The sequence below is a fragment of the Saimiri boliviensis genome, chromosome 15, assembly GCF_048565385.1.
Source record: "Saimiri boliviensis isolate mSaiBol1 chromosome 15, mSaiBol1.pri, whole genome shotgun sequence".
Classification (NCBI taxonomy): domain Eukaryota; kingdom Metazoa; phylum Chordata; class Mammalia; order Primates; family Cebidae; genus Saimiri; species Saimiri boliviensis.
The window spans coordinates 37,217,509-37,243,177 of NC_133463.1; the positions used below are offsets into that span (position 1 = coordinate 37,217,509).

A 25,669-nucleotide genomic window follows, 5' to 3' on the forward strand; every position below is an offset into this window, starting at 1 on the left:
CTTTCTATCCTTACATGTAGTGCTTTTATTTTCAAGCTATACATTCCTTGAGTGATCCTGCTCTCCTTTGACTGTCAAGCAGATAGACCCTGCTTTGTTTTTTTTTTTTTTTTTTTTTTTTTAAATATCTGGCAGCCTTTGTTATTATTTAAACAATATAAGTATGGACAAGTATTGCACATCTTAAACACGAAGCACATGCTTTCTACACTTGATCATCTCTTATCCTGTCTCTATCCTTCCTTCCTTGTTATTTAGTTTGAGAAAGAAATATGCCTTTTCTCTTCACCTTCTCTATGAACTGCACTGTTACTGTTATTTCAATGCACTTCAACCAATCTGCTCTTGTATAATAGCCAATGACCATCTTGTTGCTGAAGGTTATGGAAAATGCTTACCTCTTATCTGTGACTTACAAGTGGGTTTATATTTAAAATCATAAATTATAAAAATTTATAGAAATAAAATCCAAAGATTGGTTTTGTGAAAGAATAAATTAGATACACTGCTAACAAGTGCAATAAAGAAAAAAAAGAGATAAGATCCAAATAAATACAATCAGGAATGACAAAGGGGTTATTATCAGTGACCCCACAGAAATACAAATCCCCCAGAGAGTGGTATGAACACCCCTATATGTGCAAGCTAAAAAACCTGGAAGAAATGGACAAATAAAGCCTGCCAAATTGAACCAGGAAGAAATTGAATTCCTGAACAGACCAATAATGGGTTTCAAAATTGAATCAGTAATAAAAACTTGAGAAAAAACCCAGGACCAGATGATTTATAGCTGAATTCTACCAGCTGTGTGAATTCTAAAGCTGGTACCATTTCTACTGAAATTATTCAAAAAAAAATTGAGGAGGAGGGACACTTTCATAACTCATTCTTTAAGGGCAGTATCATTCTAATACCAATACCCACAGAGACACAATTAAAAAAGAAAACTTGAGGCCAACATCCTTGATGAAAATAAGTGAACATATCCTCAGTGAAATACTAGCAAACTGAATCCGGCAGTACATTAAAACTCTAATCCACTGTGTTCAGATAGGTCTTACCCTGGGATATAAGATTTAGTCAACATGCTTAAATCAATAAATGTTATCCATCACATGAACAGAACTAAAAACTAAAACCACATGATCATCTCAATAGATGTAGATATGACTTTTGATAAAATTCAACATCCCTTTATAACAAAAAAACCCAACAAACTAGACAGTGAAGTAATATGCTTCAAAATAACAAGAGCCATCTATTAAAGACACACAGTCAATGTCCTACTAAATGGAAAAAAGCTGGAAGCATTCCTCTTGAAAACCAGAACAAGGCAAGGATGTACTCTTACCACTCTAGGCAACATAGTACTAAAAGTCCTAGCCAGAGCAATCAGGCAAGAGAAATAAATAAAAGGCATCCAAATAGAAAGAGAAGTCAAATTATTCCTGTTTCAACATGATATAATTCCATACCTAGAAAACTCCATAGTCTCTGCTCAAAGTCTCCTTGATCTGATAAACATCTTTAATGAAGTTTCAGACATAAAATCTGTGGACAAAAATCAGTAGAATTCCTATACACCAACAACATCCAAGTTGAGAACCAAATCAAAAATCTAATTCCATTCTTTATAGCCACAAAACAAAACATCAAAGAATACAGCTAACCAGTAAGGTAAAATATCTCTAAAGTGAGAATCATAAAACACTACTAAGGAAAATCAGAGATGACACAAACAGAAAAACATCCCATGCTCATGGATAGGAAGAACCAATATTAATGAAATGGCCAGAATGTCCCCCAAAATTTATAGATTCAATGCTATTCTTATCAATGACATTCTTTACAGAAATATAAAAAAAAATCTTAAAACTTACATGGAACAGCAACAAAAAAAGAACCCAAATAGCCAAGGCAATCCTAAGGAAAAAGAACAAAACTGGAGACATCACATTACTCAACTTCAAATTATACAGCAGAGCTACAGTAACCAAAACAATATGATGCTGGTACAGAAACAGACACACAGACCAATGGAACAGCATAGAGAGTCCAGAAATAATGCTGGATACCTACAACCATCTAATCTTTGGCAATGTTGACACAAACAAACAATGGGGGAAGCACTTCTGAGTCAATAAATGGTGATGGGAAAACTGGCTAGCCATATATAGAAGATTGATACTGGACTACTTTCTTCCACCATATGCAAAAACCAGTTCATGATGGATTAAAGAATTAAAACTATTAAAACCCTGAAAGATAACCCAGGAAAGATAAGCGAGGAAATACCACTGTGAATATAGGTCCTGGCAAAGACTTCATGACAGATACTAAAAGCAATTGCAACAAAACCAAAAATTGACAAATGGGATCTAATTAAATGGCTTCTGTGCAGCAAATGGAACTATCAACAAAGTAAACAGGCAACCTACAGAATGGGAGGAAATGTTTGAAAAGTATGCATTTGGCAAAAGTCTAATATCCAGAATCTATAAGAAACTTAAGCAAAAAACAGCCACATTAAAAAATGAGCAAAGGACATGAACAGTTTTCAAAAGAAGATATGCGTGCAGCCAACAAGCATATGAAAAAAAAAAAAACTCAACATCACTTATCATTAGAGAAATGCAAATCAAAAAGTGTGAGATACCATCTGACACTAGTCAGAATGGCTGTTATCAATCGTCAAAATATAATATATGCTGGTGAGTTTGTGGAGAAAGGGGAACACATATTCTACTGGTGGGAATGTAAATTAGTTCAGCCATTGTGGAAAGCAGTGTGGCAATTTCTCAACATACCATTCAACCCAACAATCCCATTGTCAGCTATTACTGTATTCAAAGGAATATAAATCATAGGGACACATGCATGTCTGTATTAATCTAAACATTGAGTACACATGGACACAAAGAAGGGAATAGTAGTCATCAGCACCTACTTGAGAGTGGAGAGTGATGATAGAAAAACATCTGTTGGGTACTATTGCTTATTACCTGGATGAGGAAATAATATGTACACCAAACTCTCATGACTTGCAATTCATCTGTAGAACAAACCTGTACATGTTCCCCTCAACCTAAAATAAAAGTTTTAAAAGGTTTATTTTTTAAAACTAGATGACCATAACTTATAAAAATTAATAACATCCATAATTCTTCATTGCAGAACTAAATAGTTCTTCTCTGAGGTTTTTGTCACTATTTACAGTTCTATAAATCAGTTACAACTCTTTGCTTAAAATGATTCTGGCTGTATTTATAGTCCTATGGAAGTTCTCTCTCAGTCTTTTTTGTTAAACTCTCATCTAGTACCCAAAATTTACTCAAATATTGATGTTTCCAGCTTTACAACCTCATCTCACTGTTCCATTTACACTATGGATTCTCCCTGGCTGAGTTACTTTTTCTAGCATCATGGCTATATCTACAATCTAATTCTGAGACCTGCCAAATCTTTCTCTACATACCAAGTTCCATATGACTTTTCTTCAAGTGCCACAATCTCAAAACTCCCTCAAACTGATTTTATTATATTCCACTTCCCCCATCAGAAACATCTTACACTGATGACAAAACCTTCAACCCAGTTACTTGGTTATTATCTTTGATGTCTCTTGCTGACAATCCACATGCAGCGAGTTATTAACTCTTTTCTATTAAGTATCTTTTAAATTTCTTAGCTCTTTCTCTCTGCCTGGGACTAGACTCTTATTTGAAAACTTTGTGTAGTAGCTTTCTAAATAGAGTCTTTACCTCTAGGCTTGGACCCCCTGCAATCAATTTTTTACACTGCTGCTAACGTGATTTTTTGAAAACATAAATCTGAGCATTGTGGTTAAGATCATGGGCTTTTGAATTAGACAGATCTAGATTTATGCCAGTAATAATACTTACTTGCAGTAACTTTGAACAACTTGTTTAACCTCTCTAAACTTTAGTTTTGTCACTGGTAAATTGGGATAATAATACGTTTATCAGAGCATTATCTTGAGAATCAGATAAGTAATTGATACGGTTTGGCTGTGTTCAACCTAAATCTCATTTTGAATTGTAACTCCCACAATTCCCGTGTGTCATGGGAGGAATGTGGTGGATGGGGCGATTAAATTATGGGGGTAGGTCTTTCCTATGCTGATCTCATGATAGTGAGACTCATGAGATCTGATGGTTTTGAAATCGGAGTTTACCTGCACAAGCTCTCTATTTGCCTGCCACCATCCATGTAAGATGTGACTTGCTCCTCCTTGCCTTCTGCAATGATTGTGAGGCCTCCCAAGCCATATGGAGCTGTACATCCGTTAAACTTCTTTCTTTTGTAAATTGCTCAGTCTCAAGTATGTCTTTATCAGCAGCATGAAAACGAATCAATAAAGTAATCTATTTAGCACAGTGAACTACAAATAAATAGTACTTAATATATGGTTGCTTCCATTATCATGATTATTCTTATTGTCTTTGTTGCTACTTATTATAGCTCTGTGTGGCTGAATTTCTTCAATTTTTCTCATTGAGTTTATGATAAAATTTTAACCCTTTGAGTGATATGGAAGGCTTTTTCTAATTTTGTCTTGTTTGGCTTCTCTAACCTCATTTCCTGTTGTTTCCTTTCTCACTCCAACCTCCAGTCATAGTAAATTATTTACATTTTTTTCCCGCAGCAGTTATTCTTTATCTTCTTTTTGTCTGTCTTCAATATTCCTTACATTAACTGTTGTTATTCTGGCTAAATACAATGCATCCTTGCAAGTAAGGTTTTATTTTAATCTTTCCTAAAGAACTTCTCTTTCTACCATTTTTATCGTAGTCTGTATCAAGAATCCTATTTACTCTCAATTTCTTGTGCACATATGATTCTATCATACCATGTTATTCAACATATATGAATATCTTCCCCAATAGGCTATGAATGTCTTGAAGCTACCAACAGGGTCTTATTAATCTTTGTGTTACCAATTTCCAAGCTAAAAGTGGGCAAATAGTAGTGAGTATTCAAATGTTGAATGATATGCAGATTTTAGATGTTCATACTAATAGTGTTCCAACATGGTAATCATTACATTATTAATGATTATTAAAAATATCTATTGATTATTCAATACCCAAATGAGTGTTGTAAGAAGGAGATTGCATAGTAGTTGAAAACTTGGTTTAACCATTTCAAGGAAAGGATAATATTTGAACTTTATGATACAAGATTTAAGTCAAAGAAGCAGATATTTAGGAAAGGCAGCTATAAAAGGAAAGGGAGCTATAAAAGAACTAGTATATAACAAATGTTCTCTGTGTGCTAAGTAAGTTGGACCCGAGATAATGGTTTTTATTAGTTGCCTTTTCACTTAACTCTCACTTACTTTTTGAGATCGTTAGCTGATGACAAATATTTAAGTAAATTGATCATGTTCACACATAATAGTGTGTGATAGTATTAGATAGCGAAGATGGGATTCAAATACAGTTCTGCCTGACTTTGAAGGATTGCTTTCTCCACAATTGGCTAATGCACCACACATAGAATGACCATGTTAAATCAGAACAATGCGAGTAAATAAGCCTGAATTTAGATTGTGACAGATTTTCAAAGTCAGCCCAAGTAAGCATTTGGTATTCCCTATTAAATAACCATAACATTCTTTCAGCTGTTAATACAGTGGAATTGTAGAGGCTGTATCAAAATTAAGAACTGGTAAAAATGTACAGCAGGTCTGTTAATACTATACTTTCTGCACCCATGGCAGGCAATGCTATTAGATCATATGCTGTTTCTTACTGGGCCTGGGTATAGCCTCAAAACTCTTATTAATAAATGAATATTCATTAGAAGATTTTAATTGATTTATAACAATTCATTCTTCCTAGAATCACTTTAATTTTCTTACAGGGAATTACCTCAACACCATTTTGAGCAAGCTGAATAAAATTGCCAATCAAAGTAAACTATTATTTTTATGAAGGGTGAAGGGTTTTCTAGAGATTATAACAGGTTACTCCTGTCACATCTCACTGCCCCATAGGACCAAACAGTGAGCATGTGACTTAAGCTTGACCAGGAAAACACCTTCTTTTTAAAGAGTTAAAATCTCAAGCAAAGTTATTCAGGATTGAAGTAAGAAAACCTCCCCCCCACCAAAAAAAAAAAAAAAAAAAAAAAAAAAAAAAAAAAAACAAAAACCAAAAAAACAAAATCCCACCTCCATCTCCCTCCCCCAAGGGAAAACTCCAAAACAACTACATTCCTTTTAGAGCAAAACCCCTAATGATTAGAGGCAATAGAGGATGACCTGCTACTTTTCTGGTTAGTTTTTTTTTTATTTGTAAGAATCTTTTCTGCCCTTCCTATCTATTCTTTGAGCTTTCTGATAAATTATTCTGGTAAGGTTTTTTTTTTTTTTTTATGTGTAAGTCAGTCAATTTCTGTGGCTCACAACAACAAAAAATTATAATCAGTACCATTCTTAGTCAGAGTTGGCAGATGATTTAAAAACCAAGAAGCCCATGATTTAATACCAATGGCACGTGGTTTAAATAGGATTTAAATATGGAAAATATGCTTGGTGTTTTTTTAATAATAGTCACATTGGCTAAGCTGAAACTATGGTTTCCAGAATTCTCTTGCCCATATGGTTCCAAGTTAGAGTTGGCCAAAAGAGAAGATTCTGTGAGATTTGGAAGGTGGAAGTGAAGTCGAAGCCATTATGCTAAAGATCTTCGTGGTTACTAATAGTGAGAGACAGTTGCAGATGCATCCTCACTCTTTCCTTCATGTCTAGATCTTCTTCCCAAATGTTGTCTCTAAACCAGAGATTCTAGACTTAAAAATAAATGTAGAATCAGGAGCCTTCCATCTTATTTTCCACTACCTTTTCTTTGTGATCCTATTCTGGAAGTTGGATATACCTGGTTTTCTGAATTCCTTGATAAATTCCAGTTTGCCCACACACTCTAGTGCTTCAGAAAGATACTTCTCTCTGGAGCAGGAGTAATCATACATGTATAAGACAAAATAGATTTCAAGGCAACAACTATAAAAAGAGACAAAGAAGGTCAGTATATGAATATTAAATGTTTAATTAAGCAAGAGGGTATAACAATTTTAAGAATATATACACCCAACATTGGAGCACTCACATATTTAAGGGAAATATTATTAGAGCTGAAAAAGAAGTCTGAGACCATAATATCTAGAGACTTCAATACCCTACTTTTAGCATTGGACAGATTTTCCAGACAGAAAATCCACAAAAAAAATTTCCACTTAATGTGCACTATAGACCAAATAGACCTAATAGATATTTACAGAACATTCAATCTAATGGCTACAGAATACACATTCTTTTCTCAGCACATGAGTCATTCTCAAGAACAGACCATATGTTAGGTCACAAAACAAGCCCCAAAACATTCAAAATAATTGAAAAAATATGAAACATCTTCTCTGACCACAATGGAATAAAACTAGATATCAACAACAAAATAAACTTTGGAAACTATGAAAACACATAAAAATTACACAAGTTTAGTGTCCATTACAGTAAGTACATACAATGTAGAATTTATTTGAATTAATGACAAACTAGTAGAAAAGCAAATCAATATTATAACTAGTTACCATTTTTTAGCCAGAAGATCAACTGCCATGTTACTTTATTCACACCAACCCTAGACTGAATGAGATTGTCCTTAAGAACCTTCACTTAATAGTCATATTAAGGAAAGAATGAGAGGACTCCAGTAAGGAGAAAATGTCAGTGCCAGTGGATCAATGAAGAAATTCTGAAAATTAAAAAATTTCTTGAAATGAATGATAATGGAAACATAACATACCTAATCCTATGTGATACAGCAAAAGCAGTACTAAGAGAGTTTATAGTGCCTACATAAAAAAAGAGGAAAAACTTCAAATATATAATCTAATAATGTATCTTACAGAACTAGAAAAGCAAGAAGAACCAAATGCAAAACTAGAAGAAAAAAAGAAATAATTAAGATCAGAGCAAAAATAAATAAAATCGAAAGAAGAAAAATAATACACAAGATCAGTGAAACAAAAAGGTGGTTTTTAAAAAGTTAAACAAAATTGGCAACCTTTAGCCAGACTAATAAAAAGGTAGATCCAAAGAAGTAAAATCATAAATGAAAATGGAGGCATTATAACTGATACTACAGTAATTCAAAGGTTCATTTAGTGGCTAACTGGGAGCAACAATATGCCAATACATTGGAAAATATAGAATAAATGGACAATTTCCTAGACTCGTACAACCCATGTAGATTAAACCAAGAAGAAATCCAAAAACTGTACAGACAGACAAATAACAAGTATTGAGTTAGTCAATGTAACAGTAAGTTTTCCAGTAGAGAAAAGCCCAGGATCTGATGGCTTCACTGCTGAATTCTACCCAACATTTAAAGAATAACTAGGCTGGGTGTGGTGGGTCATGCCTGTAAACTCAGCACTTTGGGAGGTTGAGGTGGGCAAATCACTTGAGGTCAGGAGTTTGAGACCAGCCTGACCAACATGGAGAAAACCTATCTCTAATAAACATACAAAATTAGTCAGTCGTGGTGGCACATGCCTGTAATCCCAGCTACTCGGGAGGCTGAGGCAGGAGAATCACTTGAACCTGGGAGGTGAAGGTTGCAGTAAGCCGAGATCATGCCGTTGCACTCCAGACTGGGCAACAAGAGTGAAACTCTTTCTCAAAAATAATAAAAATAAAAATAAAGAGTAACTAATACCAATCCAAATTAAACTATTTTGAAAAATAGAGGAGGGAATTCTTCCAAACTCATTCCATGAGGCCAGTAGTACCCTAACAGAAAACCAGACAAAGGCACATTAAAGAAAATAATAATAAAGCCACCCAAAAAAGCTACAGGCCAGTATCTCTCATGAGTATTGATCTAAAAATCCTCAGTAAAATACTAGTAAACAAAATTCAATAATATATTTAAAATCTCATGCATCATAATTAAGTGAGATTTATCCCTGGGATGCAAGGATGGTTCAACATACACAAATCTATCAATGTGATACAGCATGTCGATAAAATTAAGGAAGTAAACCATGTGATTATTTCAATTGATGCTGAAAAAGCATTTGATAAAATTCGATAGCCCTTCATGATAAAACCCCTAAAAAATTAGAATAGAAGGAACATACCTCAACATAATAAGAGCCATGTATTACAGACCTACAGCTATCATCATACTCAAAGGGAAAAACTGAAAGGCTTTCCTCTAAGATATGAAACACAACAAGGGATGCCTACTTTTACCACTGTTTTTAAACATAGTACTGTAAGTCCTTATTGGAGCAATCAGACAAAAGAAAGAAAAGGCATCCAAATTGGAAAGAAAGAGTCAAATTAGTCTTGTTTGCACATGACATAATATTATGTTTGGAAAAACCTAAAGACTCCACAAGAAATAACACTATTAGAACTGATAAATTTAGTAAAGTTGCAGAATATAAAATCGACAAACACAAGTCAGCAGCATGTCTATATGCTGATAGTGAACAATCCGAAATAGAAATCAAAAATATAATTGTATTTACAGTAGTCACAAATAAAATTAAATACCTAGGAATTAACCAAAGAAGTGAAAGATTTCTATAGTTAAAACTATGAAATACTGATGAAAGACATTGAAGAAGACACCAAAATATGGAAAGATATTACATGTTTATGGATTGTAAAAATCAATATTATTAAGATGTTTATACTACCTAGAGCAATCTGCAGATTCAATCCAATTCCTGTCAAAATACCAATGACAGTCTTCACAGAAATAGAAAAAAAGAATTCTAAAATTTATATGGAGCCACCAAAAATCCAGAATACCTAAAGCCATCCTGAGCAAAACAAACAAACAAACAAACAAACAAACAAAACGAAGGAATGCAATAACCTGACTTCAAATTATCCTATAGAGTTATAGTAATCAAAACAGCATGGTACAGCTTAAAACCACATAGACTAATGGAACAGAATAGAGAACCAAGGAACAAATCCACACACTTACAGTGAATTCATTTTTTACAAAGTTGCCAAGAACATATACTAGGAAAAAAAGTTTTTTTAAATAAATGGTGCTTGGGAAAACTAAATATCCATAGGTAAAAGAATGAAACCAGCACTCCCCCCTCCCCCAGACATACAACAATCAAACCAAAATAATTAGAGAATTAAATCTAAGACCTCAAACTGTGAAACTACTACAAGAAAGCATTGGAGAAACCATCCAGGACATTAGCTTGAGCAAAGAATTTCCTGAGAAATGTAAGAACAGAAATTCAAAACTAATATGAACAAATGGGGTAACATCAATTAAAAAGCTTCTGCACAGTAAAGAAAACAATCAACAAAGTGAAAATACAACCCATAGAATGAGAGAAATATTTGTAAATTACCCATCTGATAAAAGATTAATAACCAGAATAGATAAGGAGATCAAATAACTCTATAAGATAAAATCTAATAATCTGATTTAAAAATGGGAAACCATTGAAATAGACATTTCTCAAAAGAAGACATATGAATGACAAACAGGCACGTGAAAATGTGCTTGTTGAGCACATTTTCACTGATCACTAAAGAAATACAAATCAAAACTACAAAGAGGTATCATCTCACCCCAGTTAAATTGGCTTTTATTCAAAAGTCAGGCAATAACAAATGCTGACAAGCATGTGGAGAAAAGAGGAGGCCTTCATACACTGTTGGTGGGAATGAATATTAGTACAACCACTACAGAGAACAGTTTGGACGTTCTCAAAAAACTAAAAATAGAATGACCATACAAGCTAGCAATCCCACTGTTCACAATAGCCAAGATTTGGAAGCAACCTATATCCACTGAATATAAGTATCACATTTTCTTTATTGAGACGAATGGATAGGGAAAATATGGTACTTATACACCATGGAGTTCTATTCAGCCATAAAAAAAAATGCTTTTAAGTTATTCGCATCAACATGGAAGAAACTGGAGATAATTATGTTAAGTGAAATAAGCCAGGCCCAGAAAGGCAAATATCACATGTTCTCACTTATTTGTGGGACCTAAAATTCAAGACAATTGAACTTGTGGTTATATAGAGTAGAAGGGTGGTTACTAGAAGCTGGGAAGGGAAGTGGAGGACTGGTTCGGGGGAGGGAGGTGGGGATCGTTAATAGGTATAAATAAATATAATTTGAAAGAATAAATAAGACCTAGTATTTGATATCACAGCAGAGTAACTATAGTCAAAATAATTTAATTGTACATTTAAAATAACTAAAGGAGTATAATTTGATTGTAACACAAAGGATAAATGCTTGAGGGATAGGATACTCTATTTTTCGTTATGTGATTATTAAACATTGCATGCCTGTATCAAAACATCTTATGTACTCCACAAGTATATACACCTGCTATGTACCCATAAAAATTAATTTATAAAAACATGAAAAATAGACATTGATGTACTTGCTTCCAATACATGACAACATAAGCCATGGCATGTAGTGTCGGAAAACATTTCTTAAATTGTTATTTGTGGTTTCGTCTGTAATCAAATGCCTATAGAAGGCATGATTTTGAATGACCAAGTGGTTGTTGGTGTAGAACACTTAAATAAAAATGAATATAATGATTTTTGTTGGATTTCACTGGAAAATGTAGAGAAATAAAATGAGCTCAGAGTTTTTAATTCTAAGATCAAGGTTTATATAATAGAATAGAAAAGTTCTATTTCTGCTCTAAGAGAAATAGCATTTCCCAGAAAATTTCTTAAAACCACCCCCAAAGGCTGGTGAGTGACTGAATTATAATTCAACACAATCTTTTAGGGTTTTTCATATTTGAATTAAGGCATTGACTGGGAAGGACTAGGGCCATTGGAATGGAGAAATAAGAGCTAATTCTGATAATGTAGAGGAACCTGAACTTTTACATTTTATGGAGGCTGATTTGCCAGTAGAAACGGTTTTTCCTCCCAAATTTTAGGAATTCACTCTCCCCCTTTCTCAAGAACTTAATCGTCTGGGCCTGAGACCTTGATGGGATGAGGAATGCTGATGTCCTCTGGATATATCCTACTACCTCTCTTGTTTTTAGATATTAGGTTGGTGCAAATGTATCAGTTTTGCACCAACCCGATAGAGGACTCAGTTTTTTTATCCTTTTGTATCAGGTAATAATTGTGACCAGAACAGAGGTACAGCACACATCAAAAGAATTATATAACTTATATTTAACTGAAGCCTGGGGAATGTGTGTGGAAACTAATTAAAAGGATGTTGGTCAAAACAGGTGAATATAATTTTAAGTCAGGTTGAAGGTATTGAAATTGATTCACTTAAGCAAATATTCTACATTTAATGTGTTCTAAGTAGCTGGTAAATAATTCTTTTGGCTTTGTTAGTTGACTTAATGAAGTTGAGCTACAAGAACTCTCTTGGTATACTATAGAAGACAGTATCAAAAGGCTTAGAGATACATGAATGTGGGGATAGATTTAGGTTTTAAGAACTGCTTAAATACCTTGGCAAAGGGAATATTGTCAGCCTTGAAAAGCTTTGTAGTAGTTTTCTGTAGGCCAGGAAAGACAATAAGTTGTCTTGCCATTAAAATAGAATCCCTGAAATAAATAGGGATGACAGAATCCCAAGGTGGCGAGGACCAAGTGGCAGCACTGAACTGCCAGAAACAACAGGCATGGTAATGGGTAGCAGATTTGAAGCAGTAGTAAGAATGATTTCACCTACTTGATCATGGTGGTTCAAGGACTGAAATTCATAGGCAGCTTTCTATAAAGCTGATTTCTTACTTGATTTGTAGATATAGACAGGAGAGTCTGGTGAACAGAAGTTTACCTTGGATCATCAAACTGAGAATTCATGTCCATTTGTGAGCCAGTTAACACTTTCAGGGCACCTTGGATGAAAGGGAACCAGGTTCCTTTAGGGAAGGATCCTGTGCTGCCATAATCTCATCCAGTATATTTTTCTCTAGCTTTCTCCAAAAACATCTGTTGCCATTTACAAGGGGCCATTGAACACAGGGAAGGTACCACATTATTAAGGAATTACATGACAGTGGCTCTGAGCTCCCAATAATTCCTAGAGATGCAAGATACCACTGTGATCCACCAATCAAAGGAGGGACTTTGGAGGTCAGGATATTAATGATATTTTAGGTCGAGGTTGTCTCTCTGGTAGACTACTGGGTCCCCAAACCTACCCTGGGGTTATTTCCTAGTTCCAGAATATTTAGCTGGAATAGGCACACTAAACAATTGGCACAATAGGCATGTTGATCTTTTGACTCGTGGATTGAGGGTTTTTATTGGTAAGAAAGGTCAAGGGAAAAACCTCTAGAAGAGCCTCTACCTATAAATATAGTGTGCCAAAGACAACATCTCATTCCTCAAAGAGTTTCAAGATTAATGCCACATCAAAACCTTGAGAATGTAGAAATGATTTCTAGCATATTCCTATCTAACTCTCCTATTTGTGCAGAAGAAGATGGATGTTGGAGAATGTCTTAATCATGTGGTAAATTTAATTGCGGTGGCTGTCTCAGATGCGGCTTCATCACTAGAGCAGATAAAATTTCTTGTCATACAGTTACTGATTTGGTGAATGGTTTTTGTTTGTTTGTTTCCTTGCCTCTTTCTAGAGAGCACCAAACACAGTTAGCTTTCATTTGTCATGGCCAGCAAGACATCTACTTCAGGGATGTAGCAACTTTCCTGCTCTCTGTCATAATCTAGTCAAGTGTTCTTGGTTATCTCTTCATTTCACAGAACATTCAGTTGTTCCGCTATGTAGATGATGTATGATGACTGTACCTGGTGAGCAGAAAGTGGTAACTACCTTAGATACCTTGAGAGTACACATGTATACCAGAAGGGAATAAATAAATTCCAATGTATTAAAACACCTGTACCTCAGGAAAATTGTTTAAGGTTACAGTGATCTGGGGCATGTCAAGATATGTCCTTTCAGTGTCAAAACTAAGTTTTTGTATCTGGCTCCTCCCACCATATATGGTGGGAGACAGAGACTCAGTGTTCCATAGGACCCTTCAGATTATAAAGATAACATACATCTTATTGATTGAGTAGCTTGAAAGGCTGCAATTTTGAGTGATTCCCAGAGAAAGATTCACTACTGAGTCCTATCACACAGCTATGGTCTATAAGGTCTAATGATACTTGAAATATCTGTGACAGACAGATGTTTTATGGAATCTTTGTCAGGACCCTATAGGTAAACTATGGTAAAAACATTTAGGATTTTGAAGGATATCATGCCATTTCTTTCAGTTAACAAGTCTCTTTTTGAGGTGCTTCTGACTTGCTATTGAATCCCACAAAAGCTTGAACTATCATTTTGGGTGACAATGTTATTTAATCTGACCTGCCTGTCATAAATTTGGTGTTGTCTCACCCATTAAGCCCTACATTTGGGCAAATAGAGCTTCGTTTCACCACTAAAAGGAAATGATATATACAAGATTAAGCTTGAGTACTTCCTGAAGGCACAAACAAGTTGCATTTGCAATGACACAGATTCTCAGGGTGCCAACTCCTCTTACGTATTCTTTTATCTTTCAACCCACACTTATTGGCCAACCTACTGAGAAAGGAATTTTTTTTTTTTTTTGATTTTCAGATGCTTTTTTCTGGTATACTGGACACTATCTGAAATGACAAATGATTTGTTTTATAGGGAACATGATTTGGTGTCAAGGAGATCTGCAGAAGTGGTATATGGAAAAACATCTCCAAGTATATAATGTGTAGATATCTGCATCTTATGTAAGTACTCAGCAAAAAGCCTTCTTAACAGAGGGGATCTTATTAGCTGGATGGTCGAGATAACTTGTTTTGTGGATGTCAGTCACCAGTCACCTTGTTTGTGCCCAATAAGCACATGAATGAAATGTTCATTTGTTCACCAAACTGAGCTTTTACTTATGAATGACAATCTGGTTAGAGCTATTTCTGAGTGTCCCACCTGCCAATAGAAGAGGTCAACATTTGGTTCTAGTATGGCATTATTCTCCAGGGGGACCAGCCAGTGGCCTATTGGCAGATTGATTATACTGGGTAACTTTCATAATGGAAGAGACAATGCTTTCTTTTTTTCTTTATGCAATAGATATTCTGGCTATGATTTTGTTTCTCCTGCCCAAAATGCTTCTTCTGAAACCATCATCCTTGAACTTACGGATGCATATTCACTTCCATAGTTCACATGGCATTGTTTTTGACATAGAAATTAAGTTCACAGCAAATAAAATGTGGCATTGGCTCATGCTAATGGAATTTATTGATGTAATCATGTCCCCATCTGATATGGTTTGACTGTGTCCCCACCCAAATCTCATCTTGAATTGTAGCTCCCATATTCTCATGTGTTGTGGGAGGGATGCTGGTGGACATAATTGAATCATGTGAGTGGTTTCACCCACGCTGTTCTTATGGTAGTCTCAGAAGATCTAATGGTTTTAATAAATGGGAGTTCCCCTGCACAAACTCTCTTGCCTGCCACCATGTAAGATGTGCCTTTCTCCTCCTCTGCCTTCTGCCATGATGATTGAGTCCTCCCTAGCCATGAGGAGCTGTGAGTCCATTAAAGCCTTTTTTTTGTTTATAAATTATTCAGTCTTGAGTATGTATTTATTATCAGCATGGTAACTGACTAATATACCATCAACCCAAAGTAGCTGACCTGATAGGTTAGGTGGGTTTTGAAATATTCAGTTATGGCACTGGCTGGATGACAGTGCTTTGAAGATTGGGGATAATGTCCTCCAGGCTATAGCATATGCTCTGAATCAGTGACCAATGTATAGTACTCTTTCTCCAAAAGCTAGGATTCCAAGGTCCACAAATGAAGGGCTGAAAATGTAAACAACTTATCTTATTATTATACGTAACAATCCAATAGTGACATTTTTGCTTCTGTCCCTGTAACTTTGGATTTTTCTGGTCCAGGGTTCTTTCCTTTTCCATACCCAGCTCTTCTTTTCATAATGAGAACTTTCAAATTTGAGAGTTTACCTTATTATTATAATATTTTATAATTTTATATATTTTATTAATATATTTTATAATTTATATTTTATTATAATACTATTATTTAAGTTCTGGGACACGTGCAGAATGTGCAGGTTTGTTGCATAGGTATAAACGTTCCATTGCAGTTTGCTGCACCCATCAACCCATCATCTACCTTGGGTATTTCTCCTAATGCTATCTCTCCTCTACCCCCTCTAACCCCTGACAGGCCCCAGTGTGTGATTTCACCCAACATGTGTTCAACACCCACTTATGAGTGAGAACATGCAGTGTTTGATTTTCTGTTCCTATGTTAGTTTGCTGAGAACGATGGTTTCCAGCTTCTTTCATGTCCTTGGAAAGGAGATTAACTCATCCTTTTATATGGCTGCATAGTATTCCATGGTGTATATGTGCCACATTTTCTTTATCCGGTCTATCACTGAGAATTTACCTAAGTCTTATTTGCATCTACTTGGACATGATCCAAAAGCCAAGAATAGATTGATACTGTGTCTTTTAGGCTCCTCCTTTCACCTTCTATACCTGCTTTACTCAATAATCAAGTAACTTGAGTTTGAAACTTGGCAATATCCATGACAAGTCATAGACTATTTAATTATTATGAATCTCAGAATTTGACAGAATTTAGCCAAAGGCCTCCTTTTTTCCTCTTCCCACAAAGCCACATATATTGCAGTTATTTGGGCTTGACATATTCCATTTAGCTTCAACTTGTGTCTTCCTTTTCCAGGTTGAGAGAGATTTAAAAAATACATTATTCTCTTCCTTTTCTTAATTTTTCAAGACAGCTGGACTATCGCCCAGTCATATTGGCAAATCACACCCCTAATTTATGCAAGAGATGATAAAGCTCCATCCTTGCTGATTTTTAGAAGCATATGGAATAAAAAAGTGCCAGACCCAGCTTTGCACTCCAGGAACGTGTGGGAGAGCTTACCAGCACTTATTGGGTAAAGGAAAAGGAGTCATGACTGAAACTCATAAAATAATCTAAGTTTTCTTTCATTACCCTCACTTTTGGGTATTTTAGGATATATTTCGTAACGGGCTGTATTTATGAAAATATAATACATTGCTTAAAATGTACTGGGAATCTTGCCATTTAAAGGAAATTCTTTATTTTTTATATTTTGGAAATCTTTTCTGTGAGCCCCCTATTTTAAAAAAATCAAATGTATGTCATCTTCATCTCCAATGGTTTTGTTTTGTTTTGGGCAAGCAGAGATAGTTTGAATTCTTGCTTTGTAATCCAGATGCCTATTTTTATCTGAATTTTAAAAATTGATGTTTAATAATTGTACCAGTTTATGAGGTGCATAGTGATGCTTCAATGCATATAGTGTATAATGATCACATCAGAATAATTACTATATCCATTATTTCCAACATGTATCATTTCTTTATGTTAGGAATGTTCACTATCCTCCTTCTAGCTATTTCAAACTATATGTAACTGTTAACTATAGTCATCTTACAGTGCTATAGAACAGTAGAACTTATTCCTTCTATCTAGGTGTAATTTTGTATCTTTTAACAAATATCTCCCTAGTCTCTCTTTCCCCATCTTTTAGTAATGATTATTTCCCTTTTATACTCAGAAGAATCTCATAAAGTTGGATTGTAGTTGAGTGCTATTTAATTCAATGATAATATTTCATTTAATGCAGAAAATGGAAAAAAAAAGGGGGGGGAGTATAAATTAAATAAGGTTTCATTTCCTACTTTAAGTCCAATACTGGTTTCTTTAATGCTTTAATTGTAGCCTGGTGAAATGTCCACCACAAAGGGAGTCTTGGATTTCCCTGGATACATTCTCACTAATAATCTCTTGTATTTGCTATAAACATTAATCTATGCACAGTTCTTTCAGAACCTGTTAGCACTCATTCTCAGAACATCAACTCTCTCCATATTTGAAGTCAATGAGAGCTCTAGTTAATGGGGCACATCTATTCCCTGGAGGTTGTACCTAGTTTCATCCTAGAAATAAATTTAAATATGTTGCCATAGTTCCAAGTGTTAAGCAAGTTTTTATTACAACAAATGTTCCTATCCACTCAAGTGGACAAAGGCACTGAGCCTGAGTAAGAAAACAAAGGACGCTCTAACCAATCAAGAGGCGAGAAGTTTCCAGATTAAAATTGATTCTCTTAGTCTACTTGTTTATACATATTTTATGTGAAATAATATAAATCTAAATGCAAACATGTTAGTTACTTGCAAAAATCACAGTGAAATTCTATGACATTAAAGTAGATTACCATTCATCATTATTTATTGTAGTGAAACATCTATTATATGCTTTCTAACTTATAACTTCCTCGTTCCTGCTGATAATCCTTTGATTTCCTCCAGGAAATATCCCTCCTTAACTTTCAGCCTTTTGCTTTACATTGGCCTCTTTCTCTGGGTGAAAAATCAAACAACCGGGACCTCAGCTAATCAGCACATTGCAATCTAATGGAAGCAATGATTGGCTCTGGGATGGTCATGTGATCCTGTTAGAGTTAAATTACAATGATGCTTTTTCTAGGTATGCTGAAATAAAGACTCTGTTTTTCTTACTGGATATGAACCTTAGAGGATTAGTGACAATTGCTGGTGTAGTCATTTTGAATCACATGGAAAATGCAGCCAACTGCAAGGAAGTAGGTCCCAGTGAAAAAGAGGTAATGAAAATAAATGTTGTATCATCATTTGAGCCCTGAATGAAGATAAACCTGAATATCTATCTCCTGACTGCCTAGTTATTTGATACAATAAGTCCTCCTCTCTCCTGCTTTTTGGCTTAAGTTCTTATCAACAGTAGAAATAATTTAAATTGGTATATTCATCAAAACTAATGGCACTTCTCTTGGCACTGGGGATATTAACAGAGCTAAAACACTGCTTCTAAATTCAGGGAACTCTCAGTCCTTGAGGTAACACACACACACATACAAACACACACACACACTTTCTCTCTGACACACATTATTCTAACATAAGATTTATGCATGGAGTTTGGTAGCACAGGTTGGGGTGAGAGTGGGTCAGAGAAGCTTACAAAAAATGTGGCATTGGAATGAGATCTTCAAAGAAATGCACACTTAAAAGCCAAATCGGTCTGATTCCTATCTGAGTTTGAATTGCTTTAAAAGGAGACTCTGACACATGATTTAAGTACAAGTATTAATAATATATCTGGGAGTTAATGCCAGGAAGCACAAGTGAAGGAGAAGGGAAAATGAGACAAATGGGAGCAAAGCCAGCAAAGGTCACATTAATGAGTAAATTACTACAGGCACCTCAGACTCAGTCCCATTGTTTATCCTTCGAAACTCCATCACTCTAGGGAAGGCATGGCATTATCCATGACTCCTTTCCCTTATTGTTTGGGTGTTGCCCCTGGTATCTTATTGCCCTTGCACTTCCTGACTTCATCTACATGCAGAGGCATATGCTACTGTGGCACTGGAGAAAGTCTTCAGGGAGAAGACAAGAAGTATATGTTATCAGTGTTCTGGGAATCAGGTGCAGGAAAACAGGTGAGCCTAAGGGAGAATGGATAGCATCAACTTCATCTGCTACCATGCCAGTTGTATGTGGTAATTCTTAACTTCTCTCTATTATTTCCATGAATTCCCAGAGACATATATCCTGACACTCTTCATTGGTTCATTATCTGCTAACTCCAGTGATTGATCTATCTCCTTGTAGCTGTTTTCTTCCTTCTGTTTGTGTTAAACCCCATGGGAAGTTCAGCCACTGATCTTTAATTTCCCCTGAACACTTATAGAAGGTATCTTTGCAGTGTGTGTTTTGATGGACATATATGTGCAGCAAAAATCTTCAGAAAATGAGGTAATGGGAGAGATTTCATCTCTGCAATAAAAATACTTTGTAGTTTAGTGTGACACATTCTTGGTGTTGCAAAGTCCTAGTTTGCTATCCTGGGCTGAGTTCCTTAGAAGCAAAACCTAAGACAGGGATTCTTGGGCAAGGATTTACTGTGGAAGTGGCCCCAGTGAAATCTTTAAGGTAATGAAGAGAATAGGATAAGACAAAGAAAAGGCTAGGCAAAAATATGGGTTCAACTGATGTCACAGTGAGCTCCAGAATAAAAATAGAACCCACAGTTTTATTCTTGACAGGGACGAGGGGGCAGGCTTTTTCTACATCTTTATTAGTCAGCCACTGGTTATTGGCTACCACTTGGGGGAAGAGTGTAACCTCTCAGGCATTTCTGAACTAGGCTGCTCCTGTTTTAACAGGCATTTTTCCAAAGGGTGGGCTGTGTGCTGGTGACCATTGGCTCATAGAAACTGGGGAAAAAGGTGCACTAGCACTTGCTTGTCACAGGGGATCTGTGTGGGTTACTGACATCTCTGCTGTGGCCACTCTGCTACGGCAATTTATCACTCACTGGTCAGGCTCCTCAAGGCCCTGGCCTTCTGCAAAGGTGCTATCTCCATTTATCTCTCAAGACTTCCCTGCTTCATTACTTTATGCTCATCCTTATTGCTTCTACATGCAAATCAACTTTTGATAGTATACAAAACAATTTAGCTCTCAATCCCCTTCTACATTAAGGCCTTCCTTGGCCTACCAAAAGGCTCGTAAATGTGCTTAGCTAACCAACGAGCCACTTGCTAGACTCACTCTGGTTCTTGTATAATTTCATGCAAAAGCTGACAGAGGCCTTGAAATTTCAGCCTTTCCCTGTCCTCACCCATTTCTGAGTGTGGAGCTATTGTTTATCACAGAAATGAAGGTCTGTGTTAGCAGAAAGGTTCATGGTCCATTTTGATTTTAAACAGCAATGATTTTATCTCTGCAAAAGATGAATAGTAACTAGATGAGACAAGTTTGTTTTTGATGGATAAAGTGGCATGTGCAAAAATGCAGAGAAGTGAACATGGTAAACTTAGTAAATGTGCAGTAGTTGAGTTTGGCTTAAAGTCAAGTTGTGGAGGGAAGCGAGGCCATGGGAAATTAGCTGCGGAGGCAGGTAGGTAGAGATCAGAGCTTTAATGATCCAACACGTGACATCAAGGAGTTTAGGTTTTGCCCTGAAAGTGTGATAACACATTCAGATTGACATTTAAAAAAGATCATTCTGTCTCTATTTTCTCTGTGAAGCATGGAGCAAGGCAACACAGGGGCAGGGACATCAGTTATGTATTTTTTTTTTCTTAAAAAAATGTAAAAATGTTTCTAAATAAAGATGATGACAATAGTGATGAAAAGAACTGTGAGTTTAAATGACATTTAAACAGTGAAAAGGACAGGACCAGATGATGAATTGCAGGTAGACAAAGGGACGTTAGTACTTGAGAAAGATTATCAGGTTTTTGGCTTGCATACTATCATTTTGCTAGGTTTTTCTCTTTCCCTATTCTTGTTATTTCTACCCTCTCAGTAAAACAAAAATGGTATTATACTTTACATACTGTCCTGTGGCCTATTATATTATGAACATCTTTCATTATAATGAACATGGCATGAGTGGCTGTTCAATGTTTTATTATTAAAATGTAGACTAATTTATGTAACTAACATTTATTGTGGACATTTACCTCTTTAAATATATAAACCATGATGCTATAAGTATCTTTAAAGTCAAACATTTGTTCATATTTTAATTATTATTTTAGGATATTTATAAAGAAGGAATTACTTAATTTTTAAACCTTTTGATAAATATTGTTGAATTGTTCTCCAGAAGGTTTATATTTCAAGATATTCACAAAACTACCCACCCTTTGATTTGAAAGGTCTTGGAAATTCTACTTTCTGAAAGAAGCTTTCTCAGAATTAGATAACATAGTGGCATAATTTAAATGCTTTGATGACTACCACTTTCACTTTTGCCTTAGCCTTTCAGTAGGCCAAGGTATTGAATATACAATGGGAGAAGAGATAGTCCTTAGGAAATTTGATGATCTGGTCCTCACAAGACCATATTTTCCTTTTCAGTCCTATAGATAGCTGTCACTAGTTTTTCTTTTGGAAAAATAAATAATCTAAATAAAAACAACTTCAAAATTTATTTGGATAGACTTTATTAACCTACCAGTGATAATTAGTAAATTTGTTTATCCACCTATTTGTGAATTCAACAAAAATTTGTTGAAAGCTCATTCTTATTCTAGGTAATGTTGATAAAAACTCCTTCCCTTCCCTTATTTAGGTACTGTAGATTCATCCAAAATCATGACGTTGATGCTGCTGATGATGATGCAGAATCTGACATTTATGTGGTGGTTTTTATGGGTTGAGCACTGTTTTGTCAGCAAACCTGTGAAGCGATTTTTTTGAGACTATTTTCTTATAAAGCAGACAAAGAAGAAAATAAGATACTTCAATGAAGTATAGTAGTGTTACGGCTGCTGCAAGTCACAGAGTGCAATAGGAGCACAATGGCGTGGTCCCCATTTAGTCTTGCAAGGGTAGGTTATAGCAAACTCTTCCTGGAGAGGCCTATGTCTAAACTGAGACATCAAGACTAAAGTGGAGTTAGTTTCATGTGCCCTCAAAGCTTTTATTTTTATTTTTCATTTTATAAATACTTCAGGGACTTCATATTAGCTGTTCAAAGTGGTGTCTACCTGGAGGATAGGTTGCCTAGTCCTGTGGTTTACGGTGGGAGAAGGATTCTTAAGACTCTTCTCTGATAATATTGTCTATTCACTGTCTCTTCTCCCATTGTATATTCAATAACTCCTCACCATCTACTGCAGGGTACGTAGCCATAGAAACTTGCTCTAATGAAAGAAGCAATCGCATGTAAAAATAGAATGGGGCACTCACAAGTTGTCTCTGTAGCAGCCCCATTGGGGTGTGAGATGGTTGCTGAGAATGGCGATAATTTCATTGACAGCTTAATTATTGTTTCTCAGTATCTGAAAAGGAATCCTCAGGGTTTGTTTTTTGAAGCTGTTATAGTTGTCCTGACAAGCCTCAGTCAATTTTAATCTTTGAGCACTATGATAATAATCTCTGGGTGATTGAATAAGTCACCCTGGGTCCATTCTCTGATTTAGACACAATTCAATCAGATTTGTTTTTAAAAACAGGCTTTAGAAAGAATGTAAAATTAGAAATTAAAACCAAGGAAAAAAGTAGGACACACTCTGTATGTCCTCACCAGGAAAGTAGGTTTATATGTCTAAATAGATAAACCTTTATTATACTGTGGATACCTCTAAGAATCCTCACAATTCAGCTGTGTTTCTCCAGTGCCTTATATGATACCTGGTGGATAAATAAAACAAGAAAATGGAAAAAAAAAGAAAAGAAAAAAAGGAAAAGTGTAAGGATAAAAAAGATTACTTGTTTTTTCAAAAGCTTAGAAAAACTGAATATGTAAACCAACACATGAGCAATAGTAGTGATGTTGTTCTAAGCTTTTGAAAATTTCTTTCTCTTTTGACATCACTGATTACATTGATAATATTGGTCCAAACCCTCTTCCCAATGTTCTTTCTGCTATATTCTGTTCTCTCTTGACTTATAGTAGCCTCTTTTTTCGTTTTAATCTTCTAAATTCAGATATTCTCAACAACCTGCATAGGTTATAAAATATTGGTTATTAGTAAAATTATAATATTCCTATTGTTTATTGTTATAATAATAGACAATCACCCTATTTTAAAAGCTCTCTGAAAAGCAAATGTTGCTGTCAAAGTAGTTATTTCTGGAGCTGTTATGGTTTTTAAAAATATATACATTTTTACATCTGAACACCCTCTGCAGAGACAAAATGGCAAAGCCATTAAAGAAATTTTTTTTTCTTTTTGATAAATACTGTGTGCTAAACACTTTCGAAATTCACTGTGTTTAATCCTTATGACAATCTTGAAGTGTGCTTTTCATATTAGGACTCTTAGAGAAAGAGCAAATGAGAACATTTTAAAAGGAGGAATATAATAAAATATGGCTAATTATGTCATTCAGATGTACAGGAGAGAGACATCTTATGGATGAGATTCTTGACCTTTTTTTGTGTGTGTCTGTGAGATGATAGAGCTTTGGGGAATATTTTAAAGATGAAAATCCCAAACCTTAGGAAAAAGTTGTCTCTGAATGATATTTCCTCTCTTCTACTGCACTCCCACCCTGTGAGAATGAATAGTCAGATTAGAGGAAGTGCCTGCTGCTCTTACTGGTGTCCCACACAGAGAAGCATTTGCTTCTGACCCGAAAATGAAGGCAGGGCTCTGGAGTAATCAGATCTGCCTTGGCAGTCAAGACAGAAAGACTTCAGGACTGGTTCATTGTGATCTAGCCAGGAACACTGGGGAGCTGTTGTATTTGTATTTTAAAGGAACCCAGCTGACATGAAACCAAAGGAAATCATTTTAAAAAAGGGAGGGAACTAAAATATCAATCATACAGACTAGTCATCTCTTCTTTGATGCATTACATTATTATTATAAGTATTACTCTCAATGTACAAAATCCACTTTAAAGATTAGTGAAACTGCTAATATGTTTAAAAATAAAGCAGGCTGGGTGGTTTGAAAGTAACTCAGCTATTTGGATCAGTTTTTTTTTTTTTTTTCCTGTACTTTCCTGTGGAGATAATCTAAGTGCAGCATTTCTGCTAAAGACAAAATCCAATTGACTTCAGTGGGCTTTTGGATCAATGGAACCATCAAGGAAAGCTGCACTGATTTAAGTTCCCTTCTTTACTCTCACATGGGTAGCAACAGCCTGTGGAAAAACACAAAGAAATATAAATTGGCATGCTGCTATGTAATAGCTTATTTCTAGACTAAGAAAAAGGCAATTTTATTCTGTTGTAATATAGTTTACTATCCAAAATTATCACGTGATTTACTAATTTTCTTTTAAAAGCAACTTTCTTGGTAGAAAATTTATTCTGCCAAATATTATCAGATTCGGAAATTGTGTGGTTCATAAAGCCAGACGATAAAGTACATCTTTTAAAGACTGGACAACATTTTATTACAAATAGATGCTCATATCTTTATTTTCCTTTAGAGGATTGTACTCATTGTGTAGGCTGAGTATCCTCAATAATGTATAATTCTCTCTCTCTCTCTCTCTCTCTCTCTGCATATATATACACACACACACATACATATATATGACACACAGATGTGTATATATATCTGTATGTATATTTATACACACATATACATATCTGTATGTGTATATATCTGTATGTGTATATATATATGTGTATACATATACATCTGGGTGAGACGTATCTATATATCACGTGTATACATAATACATCTGAGTGAGATATATATATATATCATATATACACATGCATACATATGTATTCGTGACACACATACAGATGTGTATATATATCTGTATGTATATGTATATATACATATATACACATATAAAATTAGTGTGTATATACGTGTGTGTGTATATATATATCTGTATATGTATCTGTATGTGTGTATATATACATGTGGGTGAGATGGTTCTTGACATTTTTCTGTGTGAGAGATAGCCTCATGGGAATAATTTGAAGAGTAAGACTCCAACCCTTATAAACAAAGTATCTTTCAATGCACTTTCAGTATCAACATTGTACAGACACTTTCTGTATTTCATCTGT

General features: G+C 35.1%; 1 long non-coding RNA gene across 2 annotated transcripts in view; it reads left to right on the top strand.

Annotated features, from left to right (window-relative positions):
- LOC104653286 (uncharacterized) overlaps positions 1 to 25,669 on the top strand; it is a 951,899-nt gene that overhangs the window by 295,623 nt on the left and 630,607 nt on the right. For both annotated transcript variants that reach the window (XR_746505.2, XR_012514083.1), the window contains exon 6: positions 14,726 to 14,814. This is a non-coding gene — a long non-coding RNA (uncharacterized LOC104653286). The remainder of the gene's footprint in view (positions 1 to 14,725; positions 14,815 to 25,669) is intronic.